General features: G+C 41.8%; 1 protein-coding gene across 2 annotated transcripts in view; it reads right to left on the bottom strand.

Moving 5' to 3' along the window:
- LOC128852503 (sperm-associated antigen 16 protein-like) overlaps positions 1-18,203 on the bottom strand; it is a 254,316-nt gene that overhangs the window by 51,757 nt on the left and 184,356 nt on the right. Inside the window, exon 4 of one of the 2 annotated variants that reach the window (XR_008450376.1) lies at positions 7,027-7,212. The exons of the other annotated variant lie outside the window; for it this stretch is intronic. The gene's annotated coding sequence lies outside the window, so the exon portion shown is untranslated. The remainder of the gene's footprint in view (positions 1-7,026; positions 7,213-18,203) is intronic. 2 annotated transcript variants of the gene reach the window in all.

Here is an 18,203-nt window from a genome sequence, read left to right as displayed (position 1 = left end):
ATGTAAATAACTGTACTGCTTGCCCAGTTTATGTACTTCATGGGAATTAGTCAAGACTCATCCAGTTTTTTGGACTTGCAAATATACACTCACATTAAACACTTCTCATTATTAATGCCCCTTGTCTTGTACTAACTCTGTAAGATGATTTAAATAATTATACAATACGGAGTTCAAACTACACTTCTTGATTGAGGTTTGTACTTCAAGACTCAGCTTTTTTCAGTATTACGAAGATTAAGCCATATTTTCCCCTCAAGCGAAGAGATATGCTTTGGATATCATTTTTTTTCCCTGATAATTCACATCTTCAAATTGATTTTTACAACTGGCTCTCTGAGAATTCTAACAACTAGGTTTTAGAGACTTTCTTTGGTCCTGAAAAATGCTTTATGGAAATCTAGCATAATTATAAATGTGGAGACTTGGGCATAGGCCTCATTTTGATTTGAGGGATTAATAGCTGGTTGTCTCTCTAATACTCCTCAGAGGATTCCAAAGGGAATTCTCCTTTATCAAAATGGCAAGCATTTCCTGATGTGCTGTCAGGATGGGCGTTACAAACTACCCGAAGATGGTCCTTCAACAGTTCCTCTGAGTTCTTCTACCTGCCTTCTCATTTCCTGGAGGACATTTGTCTTTTCTGAAAATAGATTAGCTTCACTTTTACTGGAATCAATTAAACATGGTATCTGGCCAGGACAGCTTGTGGCTTCTGTCCCACCGAAAAGAGACTCAAATAAGTGTCATCTGTAATGGGGCATTTTGACAAGGACTGGTTACACACCCTCATTCTCATTAAAAATGTGAATGTACGGCTCTGTTTTGAAACTAAACAGTATTCGTGAAAAGGAGACTTTATAGAGTCCAGATACAGATATATTTGGTGTGGTGCAAAATAACTACAAGTATGATAGTAAATATTTCATTTAAAAGCTGTCCATTGCCTAAAGGAAAGGGAAGAAAAAGAAACAGATTCTGAATGTCAAAGGTGCCAGAAGTTAGGCTAAACTTACACAGCTCTGGTTATAGAATCTTAGAATAGTTTGGGTTGAAAGGGACCTTAAAGGTCACCCAGTTCCAACGCCTCTGCCATGGGCAGGGACACCTCCCACTGGATCAGGGGCTCCAAGCCCCATCCAACCTGGCCTTGAACCCCTCCAGGGATGGGGCAGCCACAACTTCCCTGGGCAACCTGAGCCAGGGCCTCACCACCCTCATGGTGAAGAAATTCCTCCTTATGTCTCATCTAAATCTGCCCCTCTCCAGCTTATACCGATTGCCCCTCGTCCCAACCAGCGATGGTACCGAGGTGCTCAGGGATCTGGTTTAGCAGTGGACAGGTACAGTTGGACTCAATGATCTCAAAGATCTTTTCCAACCCCACAATTCTACTAGTTTGACTGATCAACTTGGCAATTTCAGCAACATTAACTAACTTCTTTATTGAGACTAAAGCAAAAAAAATATAACAGCAGTTTAAAATCAACTTAATCACGTCTTGCACTGCACTCTGTCAAGGTGTGCTAATAGTAAAAAATGTGCAGCACTGTCACTGCAAGTTATGATTCCAAGGAAAGCCATAGTTGATTAGGTGCTTCTAATTAAACAAAATCTATCCCTGTATACTAAACGTATACTAAATTTCCCCAAATTAAAACGCTTATCAGAAGAAAGAAAATCATATAATAAACCCATAATCAGCAGTTATCAGTGGAGAGAAGTTTTAACAGAAGCTAAAAATCTTACTGTAGGCTTGTGTCATGGTTTGAACTAAAGCAGCAATCAGTTTTTTCACTGAAAGAAACCAGGAGGAAAAAAGGGAGACCTGGTCCAATATATAATGGATAATCTGAGGGGAAAAAATCTGAATGTTCTGGCTTTGGTGCAAATAATTTCTCAAGCTTAAAGCATGAATAACAATGTTTGCATTTAACATACAGTCTGGAACATATGTTTGCAAAACTAAACAACTGCCTGTGTTTACATGAGATATATGATGTTCAGGTTGATTTGCATATCAGAGATCAGGCTGTAAATCCCTGATGATATTTACAGTCGGATAATTGAAATTAATCCTGCCAAAATGACATTGACAGTCCTGAATTTATGGTCTGAGAAAACAATCCTGGAACTGATTGCCAAGCTATTAGCATGGCTGGCTGTATATTTTCAATCGGAGTTATAATGCTGAATAAAAACCTCTTCACAAATTATAAGCCTCTTCCTGTCTTCCCCTGCTTCATGTTCAGATTGCTTCCTACAATCATGAAGAAGATGGAATCAGCTTGAAGACAGCAGATGTGCCTGTGTTTAGCTGGTTTGGGTTGGTTTATTTTCCTAACCATGGCAGGTACCTTAGTCAACTTTCTCCCACTACGCCAAACATACCATTTTCATTTTGATTTCCTAGGTAAACAGCCAATTTCCCAGTAGAAAGCATCACAAAATCACAGAACCATTTGGTTGGAAAAGACCTTTGAGATAACCGAGTCCAACCACAGAATCAGAATAGTTTGGTTGGAAAAGAACTTTGAGATTGAGTCCAACCACAGAATCACAGAATAGTTTCATTGGAAAAGACTTCTAAGATCATCGATTCCAACAAGCTCCAACACCAGAACTCCGACTCCCTCAAATGTTTCAGTAACTTAGATCACGGCTGTGTCTCAGCACATCTCTGTGTCTTCAAGGCAGAAGAAAAGTGGTTGAATTTTTTGTTTGATTGTTTACTGGTTTGGTTTTTAAACACAGATGGTATCTTTAAATAGAGGCACAGAAATTGTCAAGGAGAAGTACACCGTTAACTACAAAGCTCACATTATCCTCCTGGTAGGAATGCCTTTGTGGCTAGAAATATGACAAACACTTCCAACATACACTAAAGAATAATAATACAATACCTGCTGCAATAACAACAAAAAAAAGTAGTAATTTCACCTTCTAATAAAACTAAAATCAACCCATTAACAGGCCAAATTTTCTTACCATTGGTTAAAAATGACAATTTATTAAACCTGTTGACATCCTTTTCCTATTTAAGAGATGCTGCACTTTGTATTCTTTGGACCTCAATAATGTATTTGATGATTGTGAAAGTTGCATCTTGGGTTTTGGTGCTAAAAGATAGGAAAGAGCCTCCTCACTGTTACGATACCAAGCTTTCTGCCACAGAGAACTCTGTTATAGGTATTTTAAAAGCTACGTTTATAGATTTATAAAAGTACATTACTGCATAAAAGCAGCTTTTTGAAATCTGGAAATAGAAAAACAACTGCCACCCATCACAGAATCATGGAATCATAGAATGGTTTGGGTTGGAAGGGACCTTAAAGACCATCGAGATCCACCTCCTGCCATGGGCAGGGACACCTCCCACTGGATCAGGGGCTCCAAGCCCCATCCAACCTGGCCTTGAACCCCTCCAGGGATGGGGCAGCCACCACTGCTCTGGGCAACCTGGGCCGGGGCTTCCCCATCCTCTCAGGAAAACATTTCTTCCTAAGATCTCATCTCAATCTCCCCTCTTTCAGCTTCAAACTCTTACCTCCCCCACCCTATCCCCACACTCCCTGATAAAAAGCTCACTCCCTACAAATGTATATGTTTATATTTCAGCCTCGTGAACAGTATAGGTTTTAGAAAGGTGGCAGTGACAGCTTTGATAGTCATTTTGCTTCTCCCCCCACAGTGTGCTGTGTTCCAGAACCATTTAATTTGAAAGCAGGCATCCATCCAATATATAACATTAAGGATGAAAGACAGCTCTCATTTATAAGATGTTAATTCCTTATTAGTGGAAAGAATAAATCACAAGATGAAGCAGAATAATGGTGACCACTGATGATTATCCTACCGCAAGTATGTTATCTTACACTCCGTCCCCTGTGCAGAGCTTGTGTCAGCTGGCAGACGTCTGGAGAGGGAGAAGCAGAACAATGACTACTAGATAAGCGCATATTCTGTGAGGATGGGAAGAAAAAATACCCTAAGCGTGGAAAAACTTTGGGATCAGCCTACTCCGCCTTCCCGTTTTGTTGCACACACACAGACTGTCAGGGGTCTGAAGGAGGTGATGTTTTTATATGACACCTAGCACACCTGGCTTCATTTGTATCGGAGAACTCCAGGCACACAACAGATTTACAGGTGATACTCTGGGAAACATCAAGGCGCAGTAGCGCCAGATTCAGCAAATTAGCTTGGCAATTAGTACTGCCAAGCCAAAATACACTGCAGGGTGTTTTGTATAGTATTTCTGTGTATAAACATCAGCAAATTAACAATCTAGGCTGGAAACTACCAGGCCGATTAGTCTGTCAATAGCTTTTCCTTGTTTCCATGTCCTGTCATGCGTTCTGCGCGGGTTGATTTTTCACTGGAATTAGCATCAGCATAAGGATCAGCTGCAGGAGACTATTCGGCAGAGTTAGGCCTTCAGATGGGATGTTGTAAACAATATTTTCTCACAGCAGCTCTTCAAGAGCATCTCGTTATCCCACTGTACTCATCTGAGACACAGTGCATTCACCACACCCACTGCTACAACACATCCTATAAATCCATCCAAACGGACCAGCTACGCAATCACCTTTCGGACTCAGCTAATGCAACATAAACAAGCACACAGGTTTTTGCTGTGAACAGCCTGAGAGCCCACCAGCGAAGTGTCCAAGTGAAGCCGATTTATTTCATACTCTGGATACTCCTATTTTGAGCACGCTATGCCACGTTTTGTGCCACGTCCTGCTCCTTTTAGCCTCGGAGATCTTTGCATAACTTAAGGTTTCAGTAATTACACGCTGATAACTCGCCTTCCACATCTTGGCCGTGCTCCTTACTCTCTTATTTTCAAATGCAAAATGCACATCAGGTACGTTGAAGGTAGAAATGAGAGCTGGTAATGAGTGGGAGTGGGAGGCATGGGTTGGTGATGAAGATTTGCTTTGATTCCTCTGACTACAAAAGCTTCCTCGGTAGAGAAGATATTTTAAAGTGTCGCAACAAAACCTTTGTCTATGCAAATTCAAAAGTATTCTGACATAAAATTAAAGCTATTCTTAGTGCTCAAAGGTCATGAATATGTCATAAAGGATGATCAAACCGTTAAAATCTTACAGCAGGTTAAGAAAAGTGGCAACAATACAGTAGATTTCTGGTGTTTTCATTGCTAAGCAAAACACTGACCAGGAATTCTTATCACTGAGAGCAACAGTGGAAGCATCATCTGTTAGCAGAACTGGCTGACAATCGCTGTTAAAAAACCCACTTCTCAGCTGCCTTCAACTTTGCCAGAATGTAACTGCTTTGTCTATGATGTTATAAAAACTGAATATTAGTTTCAATCTTTTGCTTAAGAAACTGCTCTCAGCTTAGCCAAAAATAATTTGGAATAATTCGTGACAGGACACATTGCTTCTCCCACGTGGAAAACAATGTTTTTATTATTATTATTATTTAATGCTTCCTCAATTCACAATTTGAAAGCAAGATTGAAAAACTGATACTGGCAGTTTTAATTAGCTCTCAAAACAATCTGGCTGAATTACAACTTTTTGAGAAACCTCCGCTCACACACAGCTTATCAGAGAAGTTCTGTTGTACAAGTGAAGCACCTCTCAACGGTCCCAACTTGACCGAGCATGCTGCTAAAGTCTCGAGGTCCCAGTTGCAGTGCAACTGCAGCAGAGCAAGGAAAGGAAGAAGGTCTCCCTTGCCTTCTCAGAGAAGCTTCTTCCCCTGCCATGGCCAAAAGCTTGAAGGAGTATTTCATAGAATCATTAATGTTGGAAAACACCTTGAAGATCATCCAGTCCAACCATCAGCCCAATATCACTGTGCCTACTAAACCATGTCCTGAAATGGCATGTCTACACAGTTTTTGAACCCCGCTGGGAATGGAGACTCCACCACTGCCCTGGGCGGCCTCTGCCAGGGCTTCACCACTCTTCTGGTAAAGAAACGTTACCCGGTATCCAGTCTAAACTTTCCTTGGTGCAACTTGAGGCCATTTCTTCTCATCCTATCACTTACTTGGGAGAAGAGATCAGCACTCACCTCGCTTTAACCTCTTTTCAGGAAGCTGTAGAGAGGAGGTTTCCCCTCAGCCTCCTCTTCTCCAGGCTGAACAACCCTAGTTCCCTCAGCTGCTCCTCATAAGACTCGTTCCCCAGCCCCTTCACCAGTTTTGCTGCCAAAATGTCACCTCATTTAAATGCAAAGGAAGAAAAAGACTGAGGAAATGGAAAAAAATCCATTAGGACTCAATAATAAAGAACCAGTCAAAACACCTACGAGACCGGAGACTTGCCTGTGGACTGATGACATTCCGTTCTTAACAGTCAGACCTAGCAGAGCACAGTGGTGTCAGTAACACTACTCCCAAGTTATTCAGGAGACTAGTAGGAAAAGACCACCGCGTTCTATTCCTTTAAGGCATAAATTAATCAAAAGATGTCACCTCAAATAGAACTGTAGAAAGCTGAGGAACTAAGAAGTAATTGGTAAGTGGGAATGTATCATTATTCTAGAACCACCTCCATAAAATCCATTTGCCTGGATAATAAAGAAAACAAAGAGCTATACATTGATTTATTCATTGGGAATCACCTCACCAAAATGTATACAATGAATAAAATACATTTCCACTTGTCGAACCTTGATTTGAATTGTGCTGGATACTCATATGCTAGAAATATTATATAGAAAACATATTTAAGCTTTTGCTCAGTTACTTATTTAAATTACATATTGAAGTTCCACAACGCTGACCTTAACCCCCCACCCCCGCCAGAATAAAAGATGACAGATAGAAGCAAATACTCAAAATATGACCTTTCCTGCTCCCTATCAGTAAAGTCATTATCCAGCAAAGCACATCAAAGCCTTCTTTTTGCACCACTTCCTTTAATTTATCCACGTTCTTAAAGTGAATTCCACAGATTGATGTTACACATCTCACTCTCACTGGGCTAAAGCATCAACCAGTGGTTACTAAGGAAAATAAAACCTCCAGTAACTCCATACCTGTTAACACTTCATATTTTGCCCGTTTTGTCCATGGAGGCAGAAGCCACGAAATCCCCACGTGAACACCAGGAGCAGTCCCACACGGTGCAGATGTGTCCTCCTAAAGTCAGAATGCACCTGCGCTTTGCCAAGTCCCATATTCGCACTGTTCTATCTCCACTCAAAGTGACCACTTGGGTGCCACTGTCCAGAGAAATAAAAACCATGAATGGTTTTTAGCAAAGGTATAGATGAAGATTTTTTTTCAAAGCACACAACAAAGTATTTCACCTGTGTTTAGAAAGACAAATCAAGCAGCAACAGTTGATTTTACATTAAAATGCATACGAACAAAAAAATGTCTTTGAAAACATTCATATTTTTATTTTACACAGTTTTCTGACACATCATAGACGAAGCAGTCATATATTACATATGCTGTCAAAAGAACAGATAAGGAGACATGAAGTAGCTATGTTACATAGGAAAGGAAATATGGGTTCCAAAAATTATATCCTTACTTTTTGTAACCTATTTTGAGTTTATCAGTAAAATAACATCAGTCCAGAGAACTGATTTCAAAATAGAATAACACAGCTTCAAGGAAGAACATTTTCTTTTTCCCAAATCCATACCATTTCCTGCATATAAATTATGATTAAAGCATCGCAGCTTTGTCTCTTGTGAGTCAGTATAGACCAAACACATTCACTATCTCTTGAGATCACTGATATCACAGAATCATAGAACTTCCCACTGGATCAGGGGCTCCAAGCCCCATCCAACCTGGCCTTGAACCCCTCCAGGGATGGGGCAGCCACCACTGCTCTGGGCAACCTGGGCCAGGGCCTCCCCACCCTCTCAGCAAAACTTTTCTTCCTAAGATCTCATTTCAATCCCCTCTCTTTCAGCTGAAAACCATTCTCCCTCATCCTATCCCTGCCCTTCCTGATCCAGAGCTTCTCCCCAGCTTTCCTGGAGCCCCTTTCAGCACTGGAAGCTGCTCTAAGGTCTCCCCAGAGCCTTTTCCTCTCCAGGCTGAACAACCCCAACCCTCTCAGCCTGTTCTTATATGTTATATAAATGAAAACTACGGAGTCCAACTCAAATATTTTGGTCAAATCTTCAGATATAAACTAGTACAGTTCTGTTTCATCAAGGTATGGGCATACGGCTTCAGACTTCAGTCCATCTAGTTTGGTGCTATATTACACCACAACTCAAAGGGGATCCTTTATAAAAAGAAAATCATAAGAAAATGCATGTAGTGTGACTCTCCTATTAAACCCTCCCAGACTGAGCCCAAGGCTCATGACTTCTTTGAGACAGAACCTCATCCATGGAGGTTTTTTTCCCAGGACTAACTAGGTTTTGAACATTTGCAAACTTCCAACAACCAAAATCTCTTGTGTCAATGACTTCCAAAATTCAATTATATATTGTGTGTAAAGCTATTTTGTGGTCTCAAATACCTTACTTCATTTCATTTGATGCTTCTAATTCTAATGCTGTGATTAAAAGTAAACACTGACTATAGATTTACCTTCTTGAAGGCAACTGGGATATTGCAGGTTCCCTATTATATCATATTTTATCTGGAAAGCCGAAGACTCCTACTCTACTGACTCATTCCTCATATAGACCTCATTCCATCTCCGTGATCACATTTACCATCTTCCGCAGCATCTTTTGATCTGAGACTGAGGAAACGGGTACCCAGTGGAGGTACAGTAGCGCCCTCTGCTTTATTCCATATCCTTTTACTTGATGAGCATTTTTAGCACTGCTACACAGAGATCTTCAGGAAACCAACCGCAGGGGGTCCCAAATTCCTCTCCCGAGTACTAACAAGTAGTTTTTACCCATTATTAGCTATGTACCATCAGGACCACTTCTCATGAGCATTACTTCACGTTCACCTGCATTTCAAGCTCATCCACCTCATTCTCTTCCCCACTTTCCTAGATCCAATTTAATAACTTAGTCCCAGCACATATTCCTATGGAATTCAAAAAATTGTTAGTTTGTTCAGAAAGTGACATCTCAGTCCTATGATTTTACCAGGTTTTAAATTCTCAAGATAAATTCAGCTTTCATCAGGAGAGTTTTGCTGCTTCAACAGTTTTTTGTCAAATGACCTTAAGAAGAACTTACTGAAAACTCAAATATTCAGAATTTACAATTCTTCCTTGACCAAATTCTCAGCAAGCCCTTCACAGAACTCCAATACATTTCTGAGATGTAATTCCCAAAGCCGTGCTGACACCACCCAATTCTTTAACAAGTGCAACCATATATCCTGTAATTTGCTTCTTAATATATTTCCCACCAGCCTTCCCAGTATAAAGGTTAGATCAACTGATCTATAGCCTCTTCATCCCAAACTCTTTTGAAGTCCTGGGAAAAGTTAATGCAGCATTCTCAGATTATACCAGGAATAAGGCAGGGGTTCTAGTTTGTTTGCTAAAAAAAAAACCATAGAGGAAAATATTTCGGGATAATATACAAAAAAACAGGTCAAAACTATTTTAACCATGGGTTTTCAGACTGATTTCTTATGTTGTCTCACCAGTATCAAAAAGATCTTCCCTTTGGCATTCAATAAACTCTGCTTTTATTTGAATAATGCAAAATGTGCTGTCAGAGGTGTTTGAAATCCTTCTTCCAAATCTCTGGATATAAAACTGTGGGACCTGAAAGGCGCTCAAGTGTTGATCTTACGCGTCACTGTAAAACTTCATCCTAAGAATACACTAAGAGAGATTCAGTTCACTGCTGGAGGATACAAAGAAAGGTCTGAGAGGGAAAGTGTCAAACTTTATTTTAGGTTCTTCCTTTCCGCTTTTTCCAATAGATGTCCACCAGATTGTTCTGTAAAAGTACCTACTAAGACAGCTTGAAATATGTGCATCATTTACCTGATAGATCTTAAGGGGGAGCTTGCCACGATGAAATATCACCTACCTAAACTTCTGACTATTTTTACCACTTACGGTTTAGGTTGCTATTTTTTTGGTGAAAATATCATTATAATCTTCATTAAGGCAGTTACACCCCCATGCCTAAGACAAAGCTTGCAGAGATTAATCTCTCAAAACTTTTACAACAGCACAGGGGTAATTCTGGCTTTTTTCCGCATATACCAAAGCAGAAAGGCTTGAAGGCTGAGTAAGGGTTCGGAGGAGACCCTAATTTTGTCGAGCTGCTAAGAACAAATGTGCTTTTATTAACGAAATACTTGTACTTTCAATAACTCAAGCTAGATCTCACTTCTGGAGACAGATAAAATTAGCCAAATGACAAATTATCTTACCCCTTATACCTTTATGAAATAAGACCTATTTTAAAACAAATGCAGAAGCAGGTATAAAGCGGGACTGATGAAACCTATAACTGATTCAGAGGGCAGTACGCGCTGCTGCTGTTGCGAATCACAAAAAGAGATTTATTGCCTATGCATTTTTTAATATATAATCCCCCAAATGCTACACGAAGAACCGGTTCCTTGGGTTGAATTTCTAAATGCACCATCCAGGCAGTGATGAAAATCTTTCAGAAAACAGATATGAGCGGGAAGGTGGTTCAAATGGATTCAATTTGGCAATCTGCGGCAGGGGAAAGAGTTACAAATAAAGTTTAATGCTCCTTACAGATCAAAGGAGAAACAAGTGCAGACTAAAAGCAGTGAGCTTGTGCTGGAAGAGGTTTTGAGGACAAAGTGACAATGGAAGCAAGGGGAAAGGTTATAGAAAGGTTTGGGTCAGAAAGGACCTTGAAGCCCATTTAAAAAGCTGCTTAAACAGCACAGTTTTGTCTCTTCCGACTCAGTATAAAGATTCTAACACAGTCACTACCTCTTGAGGTCATTGGTATCACAAAATCATAGAATGGTTTTAGAATAGACTTCAAAGACCATCCAGTGTCCCCCCATGGGCAGGGACACCTCCCACTGGATCAGGGGCTCCAAGCCCCATCCAACCTGGCCTGGAACCCCTCCAGGGATGGGGCAGCCACCACTGCTCTGGGCAACCTGGGCCAGGGCCTCCCCACCCTCACAGCAAAACATTTCTTGCTAAGATCTCATCTAAATGTCCTCTCTTTCAGCTTAATTACCCAGGAAGTGAGGGACCCAATCGCCCCATCCCGTGCTACATAAGCCTTCTAATACTCCCTGAGCATAACAACAAACTTCACTACATTAAAGAAAGAGGAGTTGCATCGGTTAAGGATCTCTAATTATGCACGTAGAATCTTAACGCCAGCATTTCTGGGAAGCTCATAGGAATGATGGCTGTCAGAACTGTTTTAGCACCGGGCCTGCACTTCAGGGTCAGGAAATCTTCATCGGGAACCAGTATTCAAACCCGACACACATAATGAACAAGAAGTGCTGTGTCAAGCCAAGGCGGGCATCTACATCAAAATGCTGCTCTTGGAAAGAAAAAACCCTACCTGCTTAATAGCTGATCGATACTGATATATTTTGCCTGATTTGCAGCAATTTTTGGTCCTGGGAGATAAAAGAAACACTCCACATTCTGAGACAATGCTTTGTTACCCACAGCTTCAACACTTTTTTAATGGCACTATTGCTCTATATGTACAATACAAGATTATCTGGGAGAAAAATGCACCAGCCTTCCAGCTTTAAAGGGGGCTGCAGGAAAGCTGGGGAGGGGCTCTGGATCAGGGAGGGACGGGATAGGATGAGGGGGAATGGTTTTAAGCTGAAAGAGGGGAGATGGAGATGAGATCTCAGGAAAAAATGTTTTGCTGTGAGGGTGGGGAGGCCCTGGCCCAGGGTGCCCAGAGCAGTGGTGGCTGCCCCATCCCTGGAGGGGTTCAAGGCCAGGTTGGATGGGGCTTGGAGCCCCTGATCCAGTGGGAGGTGTCCCTGCCCATGGCAGGGGGTGGAACTGGATGGGCTTTGAGGTCTCTTCCAACCCAAACCATTGTGTGAAAAAAAAACCCATATCAGAAAAAGCTGATGTTTTTAATGATTTCAGCTGTCAGTTTAACAGACCCACAGTCCTGCCCCGTATGACTGATTTTCAAACAAACTGCATACTGGCTTTTATGTTAAAAAACATACGTAAATATGACATTAGATGCTCGGCCTTAATTACCACCATCTCTCTATATAAACTCCCTTTGACTTTAAGATTGATCACTAACTGAGAAGGCTCTGAGTAATCCTGTATAGTTTGTATATCTTTATTACCAAACAAATCAAAGAACCACAAAACATATTAGGAGACAGGAACAACATAAACCCTATCTTTTTCTGTCTCTTGGAACACATCCACATATATGCAAACAACTCTGTAAGCTGTCAGAATCTGGCTCTGTATGACCTTGCTTTGTCTCTTTGGGGGAGTCCTCTTCAAACCTCCTAGCAGATCAAAGCACTATAAGGGATGAAACGAGCCTGTATAGTTTAGAATAAAGTATTTGGGTAGAAAAAGCTTTCAAAAGTTCTAGGCAATAGGGAGTCCAGGAAGGACACCTGTAACTGCTGCATTGTCTCTATGGATACATTTTTCTTCATGCTAAATAAACACACACAGTCCCTACCTTTCAACTGATTTCAGGTCTTCTTCATTGATGCATTAAACCTGCCCTTCCAGAACCAATTAGAGTGGAAAAAGTCTTTGGAAATGTTAATTCTGTGTTCCACAAAAGCAGATGGAGCATTAACTTCTCGAGCCATAACAAATATTTCCTCCCTTATAGACTAAACACACATCCCCTTTCGTCAAACATTATCCTTCTTCCAGCTTCACTGTTTTCGCTATAGGTGCCTCTCCATTAATACTTTCTGAGTTGTAGACGTATCAATAATTCAGAATCACATTCAGCAACAACTCGAGCCTTTGGCACTGAATTTTTCTACAACATTCCAGGTGGCTGATTACCTTTGTGGAATACCAGTCAAACAAAAACAACAGCTACACTGATAGCGTAGCCCCGTAAACATATCAAACATGACATCAACAGGCAAAGAAGTTTCATATATTGCACCTCATCTGAATATTTCTGGATGCTGGATTTGGATCCGAACCTCGAGCTACTCCAGGGGTGTTACTCAGGTTACCTCTGAGGACGCTGCAGAACGTAGAGCTAGCAAGCTGTTCTGCTTCACAACATCAGTTGCCAAGCAGTCCCACTGACCACTTCCTTCAAAATTTACAAGGATTGTCATTTTGCATCAGCCAGAAAAAAAATGATAAAGCCATTTGTATTGTTAGATCTGTCTATGACATCCTTCTTTCAACCTCTCGTATCACTGACCGGAGCAATACCGCTTCACAACTACTAAGGGTTCTTGGGTAGCTTTATTCTGAGTACCGGTGGAGAGAGACAACATCTTGCTCTACAGTTTATTTGGTAAATAATAGCAAGGTAGACTGCTCTGTTCAACATATATTATCTGAAAAGTAAATGGCAGGAGTATTTTTTTAGCAGTGGCCAGTGATAGTACTGTAGATCAGACAATTTTGTTACTGTGTTCCACACGGCATTAAGTGAAGGCAGAATTGTCCGTGCTATTGACATTTGTACGTGTTATTTATGTAGCGCTCTGGCCATGCCCAGAGTTCTGCAGGCAAAGATATGGCTCCTCTCCTGAGACAATTACAGCCTAAATGGAAAGACGGTGAGCAAAGCCTTACAACCGGTGCTGTCAAACGGCAGTTCTCAAACCAACACACTAAAACAAACACAGCTCGTGTTCATAGGATCATACAACGGTTTGGGTTGGAAGGGGCCTTAAAGCCCATCCAGTTCTGCCCCTTGCCATGGGCAGGGACACCTCCCACTGGATCGGGGGCTCAAAGCCCCATCCAACCTGGCCTGGAACACCTCCAGGGATGGGGCAGCCACACCTTCCCTGGACAACCCGGGCCACGGCCTCACCACCCTCATAGGGAAGAATTTCTTCCCAATGTCTAATCTAAATCTTCTCTCTTCCAATTTAAAGCCATCCCTCCTTGTCCAGTCACTACAAGCCCTTGTAAAAAGTCCATCCCCAGCTTTCCTGTAGATCCTTTTGGGTACTGAAAGCTTCTCCAAGTTCTCCCTGGAGCCTTCTCTTCTCCAGTCTGAACAACCCCAATGCTCTCAGCCTGTCCTCGTACGGGAGGCGCCCCAGCCCTTGGATCATCTCCGTGGCCTCTGCTGTCCCTGTTCCAACATTTCCATATCCTTCTTATGTTGGGGATTCCAGAACTGGGCACAGGACTTCAGGTGGGGTCCCACAAGAGCAGAGTAGAGCAACAGAATCCCTTCCCTTGACCTGCTGGCCACGCTTCTTTTGTTGTAGCCCAGGATATTATTGGCTTTCTGTTAAAGTTTCATGCTGCGGTGTTGAAGTCTCCTGTCCTGAAAGACCTGCGGCTACATACAGCACCTGACATAACTCAACAACAAAATTTCAATCATACAAACTAAAACATTATGAGATTAATAGTTTTTAACCCTGGTAATTGAAAAACACTTTAAGATCAATATTCCAACTGCTTAATTGTAAAAATGATGTCTCTCTTATTGACCTCTATCCATGCAATTATTCTAAAGCAAAAATTCTAAATGCTATGCTGGTATTAGCAATATCAGCGCAGATGGACCCTCAGAACAGCAAAGCCCAAGGGAAGAACTGAAATGCTGGTAAAGATTAGTTTAATTTTGCTGAGACTTTATGCTGGGCCAAAGAGGAGAAAGAAAACAAGGAAACATCTAGAAAAAACTGAGCTATTTGATGAAAAACAGACCTAATGAAGCCTGAATACCTATGGAAGCATCTTTTGCTTCTTTATCCCATCATCTTAGCTGTTGATTACACAAAAGTATCAGAAACTGAGGGATCCTTTAGAACTCTGCCTTCCAAGTTTTGCCAGAATTCGCCTGCAGGTTAAAAGTTACAAGAGAGCGTGGAAGGGGGTGTAAGAAACAGGTAGAAGCAGCGTAATGGGGGGAAGACATGGGGATATATCCTTGTAAGTTTAAGATTCCTTGGAAACAAGATTAAAACCAGTGATCTTTATAAACATTTGCACTTAGAAAAAATATCTTTCTGAGTTGTCCCTGCCCATGAGGATCTTTAAGCTCCTTTGCAACCTAAACTATTCTATGATTCCCTGAATATACCTACCAATAGGGTCTCACCTTTGGTTACAAGAGCTGTATTTAAACACTCTCTTTTCCATTTGATACCAAATCCAATGTAAGGGATGGGAACACCAAACCACCAGTTCAGCTGTGCAGTCATTTTAACTCTTCTTTACCGTCCGACTTCGTTGGGGTGTGGTTTTGTCACAGCCCTTTGTTTCCTCCTCGCCCAAGACAGAAAGCAAAAATCCGGTTGGATTTTAAAAGTTTGGGGTCAATAGATTATTTTTAAAGTTCCCATTAAAATATATTATAAAGGAAACAGGTGATTTTTTTTCCCCACTTCAGGCAAGAGATTGGCATAGTTCTTTCATAAAAGATGATGTGGCTACAGCTCTTTGTGCGTACAAACGAAGATGGGACAAGACAAATAGAACAAGGATTAAATGGAAACTGCATCTAGCTCAAGAACCTTTGAAATAAAAAGCAGAATCCAGGAAGGTGCTAAGACAAAGCCTCACAAATGTCTTTCCTGTTCTTACCCATTCCTTGGCACCTCCTGGTGCTCGCTGCCAGGGACAGGATGATGGCCCAGAGGGCTTGGCGTGTGCAGCCATCCTGGTGTTCTCAGCCTGTATTTACACAAAACACTCAGTAGCAAAGCGTTTGTTTCTAATAGATTTTGTAACCTTGAAACAGATTTAAAACCTCCCTTTTTTGTGTTGCTGGATCTGATTCACAATTACTCAAAGTGACATTTCTTATTAAAACCCTTAGTATTTTTTGGTATGCGTGGTTCATTTGGGTGTTGCTTTCACTATCCTCACGGACAACGCACCTAAGACACACCTTGTGTAATAATTGCAATATGTTTCACCCTTCAGAGCAATCTTAAGCCCAATTCTTCTCCTGTTTTATTAACAGACATAAAATGTCATTTGTACAGAAGGTGAATGCCACAATACTCAGAAGCAGAAACATGAAAATACCTTTTTTTCCCCCCTCATTTATTATCAAAACCAAGGGGGGGGGGGGGGAAAGAATTACATTTCAAAAATGCAAAATCAGTCAGAAATTGACATTCTATTAACCAGCAAAGAAGTTTCAAAGCCAGGAAGCATGGCAGTCACCAGCAGATGGTGGACCGGTACATAAGAACACAGCGTTTTGTCCAGGAGGGAAAACCACAACCATCCTGCAGAAGCCTGTGACACAAGGCTACGGGCTGGAAACCATCAGAAAACTGTCAAAGCAGAGCATGCCAAGTACAAACTCAAAGCAATTTTTCATTCTACATCACCTAATTGCTAGATTTCTTTATCATATTTCACGCTTATGTATTGACCCCAGACAGGATAACTGCTTCCCTGTGCCATTCTGCCCGGCTGGCAGCTGGGTGCGACGTCAAGGGGGAGAAATGAAGCAGCCTTTTGGCACAGCACCACTTGTCACTGCTTCTAAGTAAGACATACACTGAGACCAGGCATCGTAAAGGTAGTCATCTTTTGGTTTAATGTTCACCTTGCTTATTAAAACTTCCTTGAGGCTACATCACACTTCAAAACGAGGCGGCAATGTGTGCGTGCACCCCAGAAAGCCAACTGCATCCTGGGCCGCATCAAAAGAAGCGCGGCCAACAGGGCGAGGAAAGGGATTCTCTTCCTCTACACCACTCTCGTGAGATTCCTACCTGGAGTATTGTGTCCAGTTCTGGAATTCCCAACATAAGAAGGATATGGAACTGTTGGAATGGGTCCAGAGGAGGCCACGGAGATGATCTGGGCTGGGGCACCTCCCGTATGAGGACAGGTTGAGAGAGTTGGGGTTGTTCAGCCTGGAGAAGAGAAACCTTCAGGGAGACCTTAGAGCAGCTTCCAGTGATAGAAGGGGCTCTAAGAAATCGGGGCGGGAGGAGGGAATTTTTTACAAGGACCTGGAGTGACAGGGTGAGAGGGAATGGCTTTAAATTGGAAAGGGAGAAGATTTAGACTGGACATTAGGAAGAAATTCTTCACGCTGAGGGTGGGGAGGCCCTGGCCCAGGTTGCCCAGAGAAGTCGTGGTTGCCCCATCCCTGAAGATGTTCAAGGGCAGGTTGGATGGGGCTTTAAGGAACCTAATCCAGTGGGAGGTGCCCCTGCCCATGGCAAGGACGTTAAAACTTGATGACCTGTAAGATCCCTTCCAACCCAAACCATTCTATGATAAGCGATGGTTTTACATTAGCAATAATTTAACTATAACATGTTCCTGTTACCAAAAGAATCCAACTATGGTATATATGAATTTACAGACAACGAATTTGAGTCATTTAAAAACACGTTTCAATCTAATGAGTCCTCTGTATCGTAAAGCATTTTCCCTTTCTGAGCTGAGCACTGATGACAGAAGCTGGCACATCTATCACACGCACACAGAGAAATCCTGTTCCACCTGGCACCTTTCCCACCACTCTTCCCAGCTTATTTCTGTCCCAGCGCACAATTATACCTTTACTTCAAGGTTCTGACCCGCTCTGAACACAGCCTATAGTTCTCCATTCAGGATCATTAGGATGGGGGTTTTTTTGTCCTCTCCACAGGGCAGCAGATTGCCCCAATTCAGGTTACGATCCACGCGGACCTCAGGCAGGGAGGCAAATCCACCAGCGAGCTAAGATGAGCTTATTACCCCCACGAAAATATGGGGACCGGCATCGTTCACTGCAGGGTGATTTTAGGGGATAAAAAATGACTTTGCTGTCTTTCAGTGTCATGTGATTAAAAGTGGGTAAATGAGATTTTTTTAAATAATTTGGGCACCTGGTAACAGGCAGCTATTAGTGCCCTCAAAATTGCCTTTTAGCAGGCTTTGGAAGCAGATCAGGGAAGGAATTAAAATGAAAAGACAAAAGATAAACTCGTTAAAATACATGGAGATTAGATAGGCAGAGTACATCTCTGCAGGACAGCAGGCGCAGGAGAACGCAGGACTCGACACAAGATTTAAAAACTAAATAATAACTACCGTTTTAACCTTAAAAAAGCTCCCTTTTTTTTTTAGAATAAGAAAAAAAGTCTCTTCTGAAAGCTTCCTGCCAGTGCATGTCCA

The sequence above is a fragment of the Cuculus canorus genome, chromosome 6 (assembly GCF_017976375.1).
Source record: "Cuculus canorus isolate bCucCan1 chromosome 6, bCucCan1.pri, whole genome shotgun sequence".
Classification (NCBI taxonomy): Eukaryota; Metazoa; Chordata; class Aves; order Cuculiformes; family Cuculidae; genus Cuculus; species Cuculus canorus.
This window is presented reverse-complemented; position numbering and strand designations above follow the sequence as displayed.